Genomic DNA, 17,044 nt, shown 5'->3' with positions numbered 1-17,044 from the left:
AGACCTGGACTAAAGCATCCGCCAACTCCTGGACAGTCTGTGGTGCAACGTGATGTTGGTGGATGGTGTGAGACATGATGACCCAGATGTGTTCAATCGGATTTGGGTCTGGGGAACGGGCAGGCCAGTCCATACAGTGCCTACAAGTAGTATTCAACCCCCTGCAGATTTAGCAGGTTTACACATTTGGAATTAACTTGGCATTGTGACATTTGGACTGTAGATCAGCCTGGAAGTGTGAAATGCACTGCAGCAAAAAAGAATGTTATTTCTTTGTTTATTTTTTTTTTTAAATTGTGAAAAGTCTTTTCAGAGGGTCATTTTTATTCAACCCCTCAACCCACCAGAATTCTGTTTGGTTCCCCTAAAGTATTAAGAAGTAGTTCAGGCACAAAGAACAATGAGCTTCACATGTTTGGATTAATTATCTCTTTTTCCAGCCTTTTCTGACTATTTAAGACCCTCCCCAAACTTGTGAACAGCACTCATACATGGTCAACATGGGAAAGACAAAGGAGCATTCCAAGGCCATCAGAGACAAGATCGTGGAGGGTCACAAGGCTGGCAAGGGGTACAAAACCCTTTCCAAGGAGTTGGGCCTACCTGTCTCCACTGTTGGGAGCATCATCCGGAAGTGGAAGGCTTATGGAACTACTGTTAGCCTTCCACGGCCTGGACAGCCTTTGAAAGTTTCCTCCCGTGCCGAGGCCAGGCTTGTCCGAAGAGTCAAGGCTAACCCAAGGACAACAAGGAAGGAGCTTCGGGAAGATCTCATGGCAGTGGGGACATTAGTTTCAATCAATACCATAAGTAACGTACTCCACCGCAATGGTCTCCGTTCCAGACGAGCCCGTAAGGTACCTTTACTTTCAAAGCGTCATGTCAAGGCTTGTCTACAGTTTGCTCATGATCACTTGGAGGACTCTGAGACTGACTGGTTCAAGGTTCTCTGGTCTGATGAGACCAAGATCGAGATCTTTGGTGCCAACCACACACGTGACGTTTGGAGACTGGATGGCACTGCATACGACCCCAAGAATACCATCCCTACAGTCAAGCATGGTGGTGGCAGCATCATGCTGTGGGGCTGTTTCTCAGCCAAGGGGCCTGGCCATCTGGTCCGCATCAATGGGAAGATGGATAGCACGGCCTACCTGGAGATTTTGGCCAAGAACCTCCGCTCCTCCATCAAGGATCTTAAGATGGGTCGTCATTTCATCTTCCAACAAGACAACGACCCAAAGCACACAGCCAAGAAAACCAAGGCCTGGTTCAAGAGGCAAAAAATCAAGGTGTTGCAGTGGCCTAGTCAGTCTCCTGACCTTAACCCAATTGAAAACTTGTGGAAGGAGCTCAAGATTAAAGTCCACATGAGACACCCAAAGAACCTAGATAACTTGGACAAGATCTGCATGGAGGAGTGGGCCAAGATAACTCCAGAGACCTGTGCCGGCCTGATCAGGTCTTATAAAAGACGATTATTAGCAGCTGTAATTGCAAACAAAGGTTATTCCACAAAATATTAAACCTAGGGGTTGAATAATAATTGACCCACACTTTTATGTTTAAAATTTATAAAAATTTAACTGAGCAACAAAACTTTTTGGTTTGTAAGATTTATGCATCTGTTAATAAATCCTGCTCTTGTTTGAAGTTTGAAGGCTCTAACTTATTTGCATCTTATTAAACCTGCTAAATCTGCAGGGGGTTGTATACTACTTGTTGGCACTGTAGCTTCAATGCCTTCATCTTGCAGGAATTACAGACACACTCCAGCCACATGAGGTCTGACATTGTCCAGCATTAGGAGGAACCCAGCATATGGTCTCACATGGAGTCTGAGGATCTCAGCTCGGTACCTAATGGTAGTCAGGCTACCTCTGGCGAGCACATGGAGGGCTGTGCGGCTCTCCAAAGAAATGCCACCCCACACCATTAAAGACCCACTGCCAAAAAGGGCAAGCTGAAGGATGTTGCAGGCAGCAGATCGCTCTCCACGGCGTCTCCAGACTCTGTCACGTCTGTCACATGTGCTCAGTGTGAACCTTTCACCTGTGAAGAGCACAGGGCGCCAGTGGAGATTTGGCCAATCCTGGTGTTCTGTGGCAAATGCCTAGCATCGTGCACAGTGTTGGGCTGTGAGCACAACCCCCATCTGTGAACGTCGGGCACTCAGACCATCCTCATGGAGTCGGTTTCTAATCATTTGTGCAGTCACATGCACATTTGTGGCCTGCTGGAGGTCATTTTGCAGGGCTCTGGTAGTGCTCCTCCTTGCACTAAGGCTGAGGTAGCGGTCCTGCTGCCCTGCTAGGGCCCCCTCCATGTCTCCTGGTGTACTGGCCAGTCTCCTGGTTGCACCTCCAGCCTCTGGACACTACGCTGACAGACACAGCAAACCTTCTTGCCACAGCTCACATTGATGTGCCATCCTGGATGAGCTGCACTACCTGAGCCACTTGTGTGGGTTGAGGAGTCCATCTCATGCTACCACGAGTGTGAAAGCACAACCAACATTCAAAAGTGACCAAAACATCAGCCAGAAAGCATTGGTACTGAGATGTGGTCTGTGGTCAAACAGTGTTGCTTACTAAGTGGACAGTTTGATTTCACAGAAGTTTGATTTACTTGGAGTTATATTCTGTTGTTTAAGTGTTCCCTTTATTTTTTGAGCAGTGTATATATGTACTAGATTGTGGCCCGATTCTAACGCATCGGGTATTCTAGAATATGCATGTCCCCGTAGTCTATGGACAATGATGATTCCAGAATTCGCGGCAGACTGTACCCGTCGCTGATTGGTCGAGGCAACCTTTATGACATCATCGTCGCCATGGCAACCATTATGACATCATCGTCGCTGTGCCCGTTGCTGATTGGTCGAGGCCTGGCGGCCTCGACCAATCAGAGACGCGGGATTTCGACGTCGATGCTGTGCCGGTCTCTGATTGGTCGAGGCCTGGCGGCCTCGACCAGTCAGAGAGCCGGGATTTCCAGGACAGACAGACAGACAGAAAGACAGACAGACAGAAAGACAGACAGACAGACGGAAAAACCCTTAGACAATTATATATATAGATATATATAAAATAGATAAAATATACAGTATATATAACAGATGGATGGATAGATATACACAGTAGAATAGGAAACAGTGAAATAATTGTCAATCTGAGCTCACAAGAAGCTCCTTGTTCACCTGTCTAATGTTTCCATGACCGGATAATGGTTCTGAGCTGCAAAGTAGCAGCCGATTTCCTCTCTGTAGATGACAGAAATGTCTTCTTATTTGTAGATAATGAGGGAAAGATGTGAATGTATGAGAATGATTAATATATAACTTTACTGTATTAATATTGTGCGTCTGCTGAAACTGTATAAAGAACCTGCTTAGTAGTAATGTGGGGAGAGGAGACGCTAAACTGGGGTCCAAATAATAAATGAAACCCAGATAAGCAGGAGGTTCCTGTTAGGATGTCTGTTTCATCAGGAGCCGGGAAGAGACATCTCGAAATCTGTGATTGTGATGAAAGCAGAATATGGTGGAGTAGACATGTCTGCCTTACTTGTTATAGCTCTGTCATTGCAGGCTTTTCTGTGTAACCCAACAATTGTGCTATTAAAGGGTTAATGAGCCTCAGAAAGGGGCTCCCTGTAGCAAATAGCTACAGAACCAAGGATGAGCTCACAGAGCTTATTGTTGTGAATTCTGTGGCAGAGCTCCCTCCTGTGGTCACAAGTGGTACTTCGGCTGATTCTCTCTGGGAGCTTCCGTTTGTGGAGGAAACTGGTACTGCTGCTTCTGAGTTTCCTCCCTCAGGTGATCTGGTGAGGTCGTTAGGTGCTTCTCTACTTAACCCCACCTAATGCTTTGATTCATGCTTCCTGTCAATGTTCCAGTGTTGGACTTGTGTTTCTCTGGATCATTCCTGTGGCCTGCTGCTCTGCATAGCTAAGTGCTTCTTTGCTATTTGTTGCTATTTTTTCTGTCCAGCTTGTCTATTTGTTTTGCTGGAAGCTCTGGGACGCAAAGGGTGTACCTCCGTGCCGTTAGTTCGGTACGGAGGGTCTTTTTGCCCCTTTGCGTGGTTTTCTTTAGGGTTTTGTGTAGACCGCAAAGTTATCTTTCCTATCCTCGTTCTGTCTAGAATATCGGGCCTCACTTTGCTGAATCTATTTCATCCCTACGTTTGTCTTTTCATCTTACTCACAGTCATTATATGTGGGGGGCTGCCTTTTCCTTTGGGGTATTTCTCTGAGGCAAGGTAGGCTAATTTTTTCTATCTTCAGGCTAGTTAGTTTCTCAGGCTGTGCCGAGTTGCATAGGGAGCGTTAGGCGCAATCCACGGCTGTCTCTAGTTGTGTTTGGAGAGGATCAGGGATTGCGGTCTGCAGAGTTCCCACGTCTCAGAGCTCGTTCTATTATTTTGGGTTATTGTCAGATCACTGTATGTGCTCTGACCTCCATGTCCATTGTGATACTAAATTGCCTTTCATAACAGCTTATAGTTTGTGACTGTTCTCTGTTAATTCAGGGACGTATCTACACCGTGTTCAAAATTATTATGCAAATTGGATATAAGTGTCATAAAAATTTAATTGTTTTGTTTTTCAAATAAACTCGTGGATGGTATTGTGTCTCAGGGCTCAATGGATCACTGAAATCAATCTTAAACACGTGAGAATTATTTTTTCCAGGTGATTCTAATTAAAGGAAAACTACTTAAAAATTATGTTCCACATTATTAAGCAGGCCAAAGCTTTCAAGTAACATGGGAAAGAAAAAGGATCTCTCTGCTGCCGAAAAACATCAAATAGTGCAATGCCTTGGTCAAGGGATGAAAACATTAGATATTTTCCAAAAACTTAAGCGTGATCATCGTACTTTTAAGAGATTTGTGGCTGAATCTGAGCACAGACGTGTTCGTGCTGATAAAGGCATAATGAGGAAGGTTTCTGCCAGGTGAGTTCATCAGATTAAGAGAGCAGCTGCTAAAAAGCCATTACAAACCAGCAAACAGATATTTGAAGCTGCTGGTGCCTCTGGAGTCCCTTGAACCTCAAGGTGTAGGATCTTTCAAAGGCTTGTTGTGGACATAAACCTGCTATTTTGGTGTTCACAAGCAGAAACGGTTGCAGTGGACCCAGACATATATGAAGACTAATTTCCAAACAGTCTTGTTTACTGATGAGTATCGAGCAACCCTGGATGGTCCAGATGGATGGAGTGGGGGATGGGCTCCATGTCCCAACAAGGCTGCAACGTCAGCAAGGAGGTGGAGGAGTCATGTTTTGGGCCAGAATCATGGGGAAACAGCTGGAATTGCCCTTTAAGGTTCCTGAAGGTGTGAAAATGACCTCTGCAAAGTATATAGAGATTCTGACTGACAACTTTCTTCCATGGTATAAAAAGCAGAAACGTCAGGAGCAAAATCATCTTCATGCTGACAATGCCCCATCTGATGCTGCAAAGAATCTGAGTCATTGACTGCTATGGGCATAAAAGGAGATAAACTCATGGTGCGGCCACCATCTTCCCCTGACCTCAACCCTATAGAGAACCTTTGGAGGATCATCAAGCAAAAGATCTATGAGGGTGGGAGGCCGTTCACATCAAAACAGCAGCTCTGGGAGGGAAGAAATACAAGCAGAAACTCTCCAAAAACTCACAAGATCAATGGAGGCAAGAATTGTGAAGGTGACAGCAAGAAGGCTCCTATGTTAACATGGAACTTGGCCTGTTAGGAGGTTTTGGAGTTAAATAGCTTTTTTGTTCAGTGAATGTGACTCCTAATGCTGCAAATCCAACAAATGAGCATCTTCAGTTCTTTAAAAAACATATCAGATGTTTAGAAATTCTACTGTGCCTAATAATTTGGAACAGAACAGTGCATTGTGAGGTTTTATTCATTTTGGAGATTATACTGTTATCATTGGGAGGTTTCTTCAATAAAATTAGATGTATAATCTAACGGGTGATGACTTTTATTAGACTGACTGTCATTTGCACCGACCATTTAGGAAACTCTGAGAAAAATATCATTTGCATAATAATTTGGAACATGGTATAGGTGGGGCATGTGGGGAATTTGCCCAAGGTGCAGTCAGCAAGGGTGCACCATGGGGCCGCCTCATGCAGTAATCCAAGGTATATCCCCGGCGGCTGCATTTTGCTGTTCCCATATAGGGAGTTGGCCATTCTCTGAGCTGTCAGGCTGACAGAAGGTGCAGCACACCTGCTTGTACTCCATTCTTTCAGATGGGTGTACAATTGCAGCCCTGCCTGCCGGCACTTCCAGTCAGGGAGACGTCAGCAGCATGATCACGTCTTGTGATCACATTGCTGATGTCATTGCTCGACTCCGCAGAGAAAAGCAAAAATGTTTGATAAACACTTAAGTGGCGCTAAAGACACCAAAAATGTATTGTAATTAGGAGAGTAGGGGAAGAAATTTGAGGACACAGTATGGGAAGCGCAGTGGGAATAAGCGCAGACTGTTGTGAATTCCGCTCTTGGGCTCCCTCCGGTGGTTGCAAGTGGCACTTTTGTGAGTTCTGCTCTTGGGCTCCCTCCGGTGGTTTTAAGTGGAATGGCTGCTCCTTGGATTTAGAAGACTGCAGCTGCTTCCACTAATTGTCTTTCTGCTCGGCTTTTATGCCTGGCCCTTCCCTTCAGCCAGTGCCACTTGTCAATTGTTCTTGGTTGGATTCACATCTCTGCTTGGATTTCCCTGATATCCTGACCTGTTCAGCAAAGATAAGTCCTTGCTTTGCTCTTTTCTGTCCACAAGTTGTGGACTTAATTGTTCTGTGCATTCTATGTTCTGTCCAGCTTTTTAGTATGGATTTATTCTGTTACCTGGAAGCTCTGGGAAGCAGATTTACCCTCCACACCTTTAGTCAGGTGTGGAGATTTTTGTAAACTCTGTGGATTTTTTTGTAGTTTTTACACTGACCGCACAGTATCCTGTCCTGTCCTATCTATCTAGCTAGTATGGCCTCCTATGCTAAAATCTGATTTCATTTCTGCGTATGTTATTTCCCTCTCCTCTCACCGTCAATATTTGTGGGGGGGCTATCTTTCCTTTGGGGATTTTCTCTGAGGCAAGATAGGTTTCCTGTTTCTATCTTTAGGGGAAGTTAGATCTTAGGCTGTGCCGAGGGGTCTAGGGAGTGTCAGGTACCCCCCACGGCTATTTCTAGTTGCGCTGCTAGGTTCAGGGTTTGCGGTCAGTACAGATACCACCTCCTTCAGAGCTCGTCCCATGTTGCTCCTAAACCACCAGTTCATAACAGCAGACACAGTATGGGGAGTGAGGTGGGAATTGGTGAGGACACAGTATGGGAAGCGCAGTGGGAATAAGCGCAGACACAGTATGGGGAGCGAGGTGGGAATTGGTGAGGACACAGTACGAGGAGCGAACTGGAGGGGAGAAATTTGAGGACACAGTATGGTGAGTGAGGGGATTGATTGGTGTGGACACAGTATGAAGAGCGAGGGGGTGGGATGGGTAGGGACACAGTATGGGGAACGAGGGGGGAATGGGTACAGACACACCCCTTGTCATGGACAGCAGCATGGAATCAATAGTGCTCTTAAAATAATCATATTAATAGCATGCTGAGCTGTCTCAAAGTAGAGATTAGTGATAGAGGAGGTGCTGGCATTCAGAGACGTCAGAGTCTGCTGCTGCCTGCACTTGTATTTGTGCGGGTGGCACCAGACTAAACTGATTGTATTAGCATCCATCATCCACACACTGCTTTTCAAAAACCTGACCTGCACATCCAAACATAGACTGAGTGTGAACAGGTGCTGAACCCAGAGTTGCCAACTTGTATATAGTTAAGTAAAAAGGGCAGCACACTACAGCGCCAAAACATGCAAACTTGAAAACACGAAATTTGAACTGCATTACTGCACTAGAAATATGAAAAATGAGAGCTTTTAGCGCATAAAAATGGCCATATTTATGTGTACCTCCTAGCCACTTTACGGCATCTCTCTTATATACGAGGTCCTACGCTTGACCTACCTCACTGAGAATAAACGTCTTCATCTGAATGGGTACATGTGAAACCTCTTCTTGGACTCAAATTCTCTCTCTCTGTGGAGGGGTATTAGACCTACTATAATTAAAACACCTGTGGCTAGGAGGCGGGGAGTGCACGATCAGAAGGCTAGAGAATACATTTCAAAAACCTGACCTGCACATCCAAACATAGACTGAGTGTGAACAGGTGCTGAACCCAGAGTCGCCAACTCGTATATAGTTAAGTAAAAAGGGCAGCACACTGCAGCACCAAAACATGCAAACTTGAAAACACGAAATTTGAACTGCATTACTGCACTAGAAATATGAAAAATGAGAGCTTTTAGCGCATAAAAATGGCCATATTTATGTGTACCTCGTAGCCACTTTACGGCATCTCTCTTATACGAGGTCCTACGCTTGACCTACCTCACTGAGAATAAACGTCTCCATCTGAATGGGTACATGTGAAACCTCTTCTTGGACTCAAATTCTCTCTCTCTGTGGAGGGGTATTAGACCTACTATAATTATTTGTTTTATAATTATTGTTTTAATTATGGTAGGTCTAATACCCCTCCACAGAGAGAGAGAATTTGAGTCCAAGAAGAGGTTTCACATGTACCCATTCAGATGGAGACGTTTATTCTCAGTGAGGTAGGTCAAGCGTAGGACCTCGTATAAGAGAGATGCCGTAAAGTGGCTACGAGGTACACATAAATATGGCCATTTTTATGCGCTAAAAGCTCTCATTTTTCATATTTCTAGTGCAGTAATGCAGTTCAAATTTCGTGTTTTCAAGTTTGCATGTTTTGGCGCTGCAGTGTGCTGCCCTTTTTACTTAACTATATACGAGTTGGCGACTCTGGGTTCAGCACCTGTTCACACTCAGTCTATGTTTGGATGTGCAGGTCAGGTTTTTGAAATGTATTCTCTAGCCTTCTGATCGTGCACTCCCGCCTCCTAGCCACAGGTGTTTTAATTATAGTAGGTCTAATACCCCTCCACAGAGAGAGAGAATTTGAGTCCAAGAAGAGGTTTCACATGTACCCATTCAGATGGAGACGTTTATTCTCAGTGAGGTAGGTCAAGCGTAGGACCTGGTATAAGAGAGATGCCGTAAAGGGGCTACCAGGTACACATAAATATGGCCATTTTTGTGCGCTAAAAGCTCTCATTTTTCATATTTCTAGTGCAGTAATGCAGTTCAAATTTCGTGTTTTCAAGTTTGCATGTTTTGGCGCTGCAGTGTGCTGCCCTTTTTACTTAACTATTCACACACTGCTACCGCACATTTAGGTGTGTCGTAGCAGAATGAAAGTCGGATCTCTCCCTAAACTACTCTCAGCACTAACGTCCCAATGCACGTTTTGCAGGTTACTCAGCTTCATCCAGGGTTCCTAGTGAAATAGATATCCAAACATAAACTTCCTACTTAAACTGAGTTTCATTTATTGTGGGTACCCCAGTTTATGGATTCCTCTCTCTACACTACAACTAGTCATGCTTTTATTCTAATTTTAGTATACACACAATATTAAATACATAATTTTCAGTGTATTATTTATAATTCTTGCACATTTATATCCTTTCCCATCTTACTCCTTTCACATTATTACCATTATAACCAGTGGTGCATGCTCAATGTGGAAGTATAGTAATCCTAATAATTTGTAGAAACCCCCCTCGCCTCACTCTGTGGACTTGCTGATGACCGGGGGAGAACTTGTTCCTCTACATTCTGACGTTGGTTCTGCATCTTCTAAGCACAATGTAAAACATGAAGAAAGACTCGTTTTCTGGAGAAAATACCTGACAATGTCATACGTCAGGCGGATAAAGGGGCGGCCGTGCTTGTGCGTCACAGGGAGGTTTACAGTCAGTAGAACCTTATCCTGAAGTCCGACTATGAAACTTATAAAATTCTCACAACTCAACATTGAAATTAAAGATAAATTGCAATAAATCCCCATTTATAGCCTTGGTTCTGCCCCGCATTTATTTCAGATAGCAAGGCGGTACTGTAAAAAGATTCTTCTTACACATCAGCGCAGTGTTATTCTCCAGCACAGGTTGTGTATATAGTGATTCCCCTGGAACGTGGCCGTCTTCTTCCTGACATTGTGTCCGGGCTCCTCGCTCCTTCTCTGACCCGATGGTGGAATCTCTGCCCTGGAGTAAACCCCTCGGTGACTACAGGGAGCGTCCACCGACACATGACACCAGGGACGTACAACCTGTAATATGGAGAACCACTAGAGGGCGCACATTGTACATGATACCAGGGACGTACTATCTGTAATATGGAGAACCACTAGAGGGCGCACATTGTACATGATACCAGGGACGTACTACCTGTAATATGGAGAACCACTAGAGGGCGCACACTGTACATGATACCAGGGACCTACTACCTGTAATATGGAGAACCACTAGAGGGCGCACATTGTACATGATACCAGGGACGTACTACCTGTAATATGGAGAACCACTAGAGGGCGCACATTGTACATGATACCAGGGACGTACTACCTGTAATATGGAGAACCACTAGAGGGCGCACATTGTACATGATACCAGGGACGTACTATCTGTAATATGGAGAACCACTAGAGGGCGCACATTGTACATGATACCAGGGACGTACTACCTGTAATATGGAGAACCACTAGAGGGCGCACATTGTACATGATACCAGGGACATGCTACCTGTAATATGGAGAACCACTAGAGGGCGCACATTGTACATGATACCAGGGACATACTACCTGTAATATGGAGAACCACTAGAGGGCGCACATTGTACATGATACCAGGGACGTACTACATGTGATATGGAGAACCACTAGAGGGCGCACATTGTACATGATACCAGGGACATACTACCTGTAATATGGAGAACCACTAGAGGGCGCACATTGTACATGATACCAGGGACATGCTACCTGTAATATGGAGAACCACTAGAGGGCGCACATTGTACATGATACCAGGGACGTACTATCTGTAATATGGAGAACCACTAGAGGGCGCACATTGTACATGATACCAGGGACGTACTACCTGTAATATGGAGAACCACTAGAGGGCGCACACTGTACATGATACCAGGGACGTACTACCTGTAATATGGAGAACCACTAGAGGGCGCACACTGTACATGATACCAGGGACATACTACCTGTAATATGGAGAACCACTAGAGGGCGCACATTGTACATGATACCAGGGACGTACTACCTGTAATATGGAGAACCACTAGAGGGAGCACATTGTACATGATACCAGGGACATACTACCTGTAATATGGAGAACCACTAGAGGATGCACATTGTACATGATACCAGGAACGTACTACCTGTAATATGGAGAACCACTAGAGGGCGCACATTGTACATGATACCAGGGACATACTACCTGTAATATGGAGAACCACTGGAGGGCGCACATTGTACATGATACCAGGGACGTACTACCTGTAATATGGAGAACCACTAGAGGACGCACATTGTACATGATACCAGGGACATACTACCTGTAATATGGAGAACCACTAGAGGGCGCACACTGTACATGATACCAGGGACGTACTACCTGTACTATGGAGAACCACTAGAGGGCGCACACTGTACATGATACCAGGGACGTACTACCTGTAATATGGAGAACCACTAGAGGGCGCACATTGTACATGATACCAGGGACGTACTACCTGTAATATGGAGAACCACTAGAGGGCGCACACTGTACATGATACCAGGGACATACTACCTGTAATATGGAGAACCACTGGAGGGCGCACATTGTACATGATACCAGGGACGTACTACCTGTAATATGGAGAACCACTAGAGGACGCACATTGTACATGATACCAGGGACATACTACCTGTAATATGGAGAACCACTAGAGGGCGCACACTGTACATGATACCAGGGACGTACTACCTGTACTATGGAGAACCACTAGAGGGCGCACAATGTACATGATACCAGGGACGTACTACCTGTAATATGGAGAACCACTAGAGGGCGCACATTGTACATGATACCAGGGACGTACTACCTGTACTATGGAGAACCACTAGAGGGCGCACATTGTACATGATACCAGGGACGTACTATCTGTAATATGGAGAACCACTAGAGGGCGCACATTGTACAGGATACCAGGGACGTACTACCTGTAATATGGAGAACCACTAGAGGGCGCACATTGTACATGATACCAGGGACGTACTATCTGTAATATGGAGAACCACTAGAGGGCGCACATTGTACATGATACCAGGGACGTACTACCTGTAATATGGAGAACCATTAGAGGGCGCACATTGTACATGATACCAGGGACGTACTACCTGTAATATGGAGAACCACTAGAGAGCGCACATTGTACATGATACCAGGGACATACTACCTGTAATATGGAGAACCACTAGAGGGCGCACATTGTACGTGATACCAGGGACATACTACCTGTAATATGGAGAACCACTAGAGGGCGCACACTGTACATGATACTAGGGACGTACTACCTGTAATATGGAGAACCACTAGAGGGCGCACATTGTACATGATACCAGGGACCACTAGAGGGCTCACATTGTACATGATACCAGGGACGTACTACCTGTAATATGGAGAACCACTAGAGGACGCACATTGTACGTGATACCAGGGACATGCTACCTGTAATATGGAGAACCACTAGAGGGCACACATTGTACATGATACCAGGGACGTACTACCTATAATATGGAGAACCACTAGAGGGCGCACACTGTACATGATACTAGGGACGTACTACCTGTAATATGGAGAACCACTAGAGGGCGCACATTGTACATGATACCAGGGACGTGGTACCTGTAATATGAAGAACCACTAGAGGGTGCACATTGTACATGATACCAGGGACGTACTATCTGTAATATGGAGAACCACTAGAGGGCGCACATTGTACGTGATACCAGGGACGTACTACCTGTAATATGGAGAACCACTAGAGGGCGCACATTGTACATGATACCAGGGACGTGGTACCTGTAATATGAAGAACCACTAGAGGGCGCACATTGTACATGATACAAGGGACATACTACCTGTAATATGGAGAACCACTAGAGGGCGCACATTGTACATGACACCAGGGACATACTACCTGTAATATGGAGAACCACTAGAGGGCGCACATTGTACATGACACCAGGGACGTACTACCTGTAATATGGAGAACCACTAGAGGGCGCACATTGTACATGATACCAGGGACGTACTACCTGTGATATGGAGAACCACTAGAGGGCGCACATTGTACATGATACCAGGGACGTACTACCTGTAATATGGAGAACCACTAGAGGGAGCACACTGTACATGATACTAGGGACGTACTACCTGTAATATGGAGAACCACTAGAGGGAGCACATTGTACATGATACCAGGGACGTACTACCTGTAATATGGAGAACCACTAGAGGGCGCACATTGTACATGATACCAGGGACGTACTACCTGTAATATGGAGAACCACTAGAGGGAGCACATTGTACATGACACCAGGGACGTACTACCTGTAATATGGAGAACCACTAGAGGGAGCACATTGTACATGATACCAGGGACGTACTACCTGTAATATGAAGAACCACTAGAGGGCGCACATTATACATGATACCAGGGACATACTACCTGTAATATGGAGAACCACTAGAGGGCGCACATTGTACGTGATACCAGGGACGTACTACCTGTAATATGGAGAACCACTAGAGGACGCACATTGTACATGATACCAGGGACGTACTACCTGTAATATGGAGAACCACTAGAGGACGCACATTGTACATGATACCAGGGACGTACTACCTGTAATATGAAGAACCACTAGAGGGCGCACATTGTACATGATACCAGGGACGTACTACCTGTAATATGGAGAACCACTAGAGGACGCACATTGTACATGATACCAGGGACGTACTACCTATAATATGGAGAACCACTAGAGGGAGCACATTGTACATAATACCAGGGACGTACTACCTGTAATATGGAGAACCACTAGAGGGCGCACATTGTACAGGATACCAGGGACGCACTACCTGTAATATGGAGAACCACTAGAGGGCGCACACTGTACATGATACTAGGGACGTACTACCTGTAATATGGAGAACCACTAGAGGGCGCACATTGTACATGATACCAGGGACGTACTACCTGCAATATGGAGAACCACTAGAGGGCGCACATTGTACATGATACCAGGGACGTACTACCTGTAATATGGAGAACCACTAGAGGGCGCACATTGTACATGATACCAGGGACGTACTACCTGTAATATGGAGAACCACTAGAGGGCGCACACTGTACATGATACTAGGGACGTACTACCTGTAATATGGAGAACCACTAGAGGGCGCACATTGTACATGATACTAGGGACGTACTACCTGTAATATGGAGAACCACTAGAGGGCGCACATTGTACATGATACCAGGGACGTGGTACCTGTAATATGAAGAACCACTAGAGGGCGCACATTGTACATGATACCAGGGACATACTACCTGTAATATGGAGAACCACTAGAGGGCGCACATTGTACATGACACCAGGGACATACTACCTGTAATATGGAGAACCACTAGAGGGAGCACATTGTACATGATACCAGGGACGTACTACCTGTAATATGGAGAACCACTAGAGGGCGCACATTGTACATGATACCAGGGACGTGGTACCTGTAATATGGAGAACTGTTGTGAATTCTGTGGCTGAGTTCACTTCTGTGGTCACAAGTGGTATTGCAGTCTCTGGGCTTCCTCCCTCAGGTGTTTTGGTGAGCTCGTTGGCTGCCTTGCTATTTAGCTCCACCTGAGTCTGTCTTCCTTGCTCCTTGTCAATGTTCCAGTGTTGGATCTGAGCTACTGCATCTTTCCTTGGGCCTGCTGCTCTGCTAGATAAGTGCTTCTAGTTTGTTTTCTGTTTTTTCTGTCCAGCTTGCTATTGTCTTTTGCTGGAAGCTCTGAGAAGCAAAGGGGTGCACCGCCGTGCTGTTAGTTCGGCACGGTGGGTCTTTTTGCCCCTTTGCGTGGTTTTCGTTTTAGGGTTTTTGTAGACTGCATAGTTCTCTTTGCTATCCTCGCTCTGTCTAGAATATCGGGCCTCACTTTGCTGAATCTATTTCATTCCTACGTTTGTCTTTTCATCTTGCTAACAGTTATTATATGTGGGGGCTGCCTATTCCTTTGGGGTATTTCTCTGAGGTAAGTCAGGCTTGTATTTCTATCTTCAGGCTAGTCAGCTCCTCAGGCAGTGTCGAGTTGCATAGGTAGTGTTAGGCGCAATCCACTGCTGCTTATAGTTGTGTGAGGATAGATCAGGTACTGCAGTCTACAGAGATTCCACGTCTCAGAGCTCGTCCTATTGTTTTTGGTTATTGCCAGATCTCTGTATGTGCGCTGATTACTGCACGCTGTGTTGCCTGATTGCCAGCCATAACAGTACAAGGAGCCACACCAATGATTCCCAATAGAGGGAAAAAAGAAATCCTGACATCATTTTTTTTTCTTAGCTCTGTCTTCAGTCTTTTTTTTCCCCTAGACATTAGAGTGCTTCAGGACACAGCTGTGGACATGGATATTCAGGCTCTGTGCTCCTCAATGGATAATCTCGTTGTAAATGTACAAAAGATTCAAGATACTATTGATCAGAAATCGATGCTAGAACCAAGAATTCCGATTCCTGATTTGTTTTTTGGTGACAGAACTAAGTTCCTGAGCTTCAGAAATAATTGTAAGCTATTTTTGGCCTTGAAACCTCATTCTTCTGGTAATCCTATTCAACAGGTTTTGATTATTATTTCTTTTTTGCGCGGCGACCCACAGGACTGGGCGTTTTCTCTTGCACCAGGAGATTCTGCATTGAGTAATGTTGATGCATTTTTCCAGGCGCTGGGATTGCTTTACGATGAGCCTAATTCAGTGGATCAGGCTGTAAAAAATCTGCTGGCTTTATGCCAGGGTCAGGATGATGTAGAAGTATATTGTCAGAAATTTAGGAAGTGGTCAGTACTCACTCTGTGGAATGAATCTGCACTAGCGGCCTTGTTCAGAAAGGGTCTCTCTGAAGCTCTTAAGGATGTAATGGTGGGATTTCCTATGCCTGCTGGTTTGAATGAGTCTATGTCCTTGGCCATTCAGATCGGTCGTCGCTTGCGCGAGCGTAAATCTGTGCACCATCTGGCGGTATTGTCTGAGAGTAAACCTGAGCCTATGCAGTGCGACAGGACTATGACTAAAGTAGAACGGCAAGAACACAGACGTCTGAACAGACTGTGTTTCTATTGTGGTGATTCTACTCATGCTATTTCTAATTGTCCTAAACGCACTAGGCGGTTCGATAGCTCTGCCGTTATTGGTACTGTACAGTCCAAATTCCTTTTGTCCATTACCTTAATGTGCTCTTTGTCATCGTATTCTGTCATGGCGTTTGTGGATTCAGGCGCTGCCCTGAATCTGATGGATTTGGATTATGCTAAACGTTGTGGATTTTTCTTGGAGCCTTTGCGGTGTCCTATTCCGTTGAGAGGAATTGATGCTACACCTTTGGCCAAGAATAAGCCTCAGTACTGGGCCCAGCTGACCATGTGCATGGCTCCTGCACATCAGGAAGTTATTCGCTTTCTGGTACTGCATAATTTGCATGATGTGGTCGTGTTGGGGTTGCCATGGCTACAAACCCATAATCCAGTATTGGATTGGAACTCTATGTCGGTAACCAGCTGGGGTTGTCAGGGAGTACATGGTGATGTTCCATTTTTGTCAATTTCGTCATCCATTCCTTCTGACATCCCAGAGTTCTTGTCGGACTTTCAGGATGTATTTGAAGAGTCCAAGTCTGATGCCCTACCTCCGCATAGGAATTGTGATTGTGCTATCGATTTGATTCCTGGTAGTAAATTCCCTAAGGGTCGTTTATTTAATTTGTCCGTACC

General features: G+C 45.3%; 1 pseudogene; it reads right to left on the bottom strand.

The window, feature by feature from the left end:
- The window catches only part of LOC138646203 (uncharacterized), a 35,029-nt pseudogene that overhangs the window by 6,629 nt on the left and 11,356 nt on the right, over window positions 1–17,044 (bottom strand).

The sequence above is a fragment of the Ranitomeya imitator genome, chromosome 7, assembly GCF_032444005.1.
Source record: "Ranitomeya imitator isolate aRanImi1 chromosome 7, aRanImi1.pri, whole genome shotgun sequence".
NCBI classification, from domain to species: Eukaryota; Metazoa; Chordata; class Amphibia; order Anura; family Dendrobatidae; genus Ranitomeya; species Ranitomeya imitator.
Note: the sequence above shows the minus strand (reverse complement) of the source record. Positions and strands in the feature narration are given on the sequence as shown.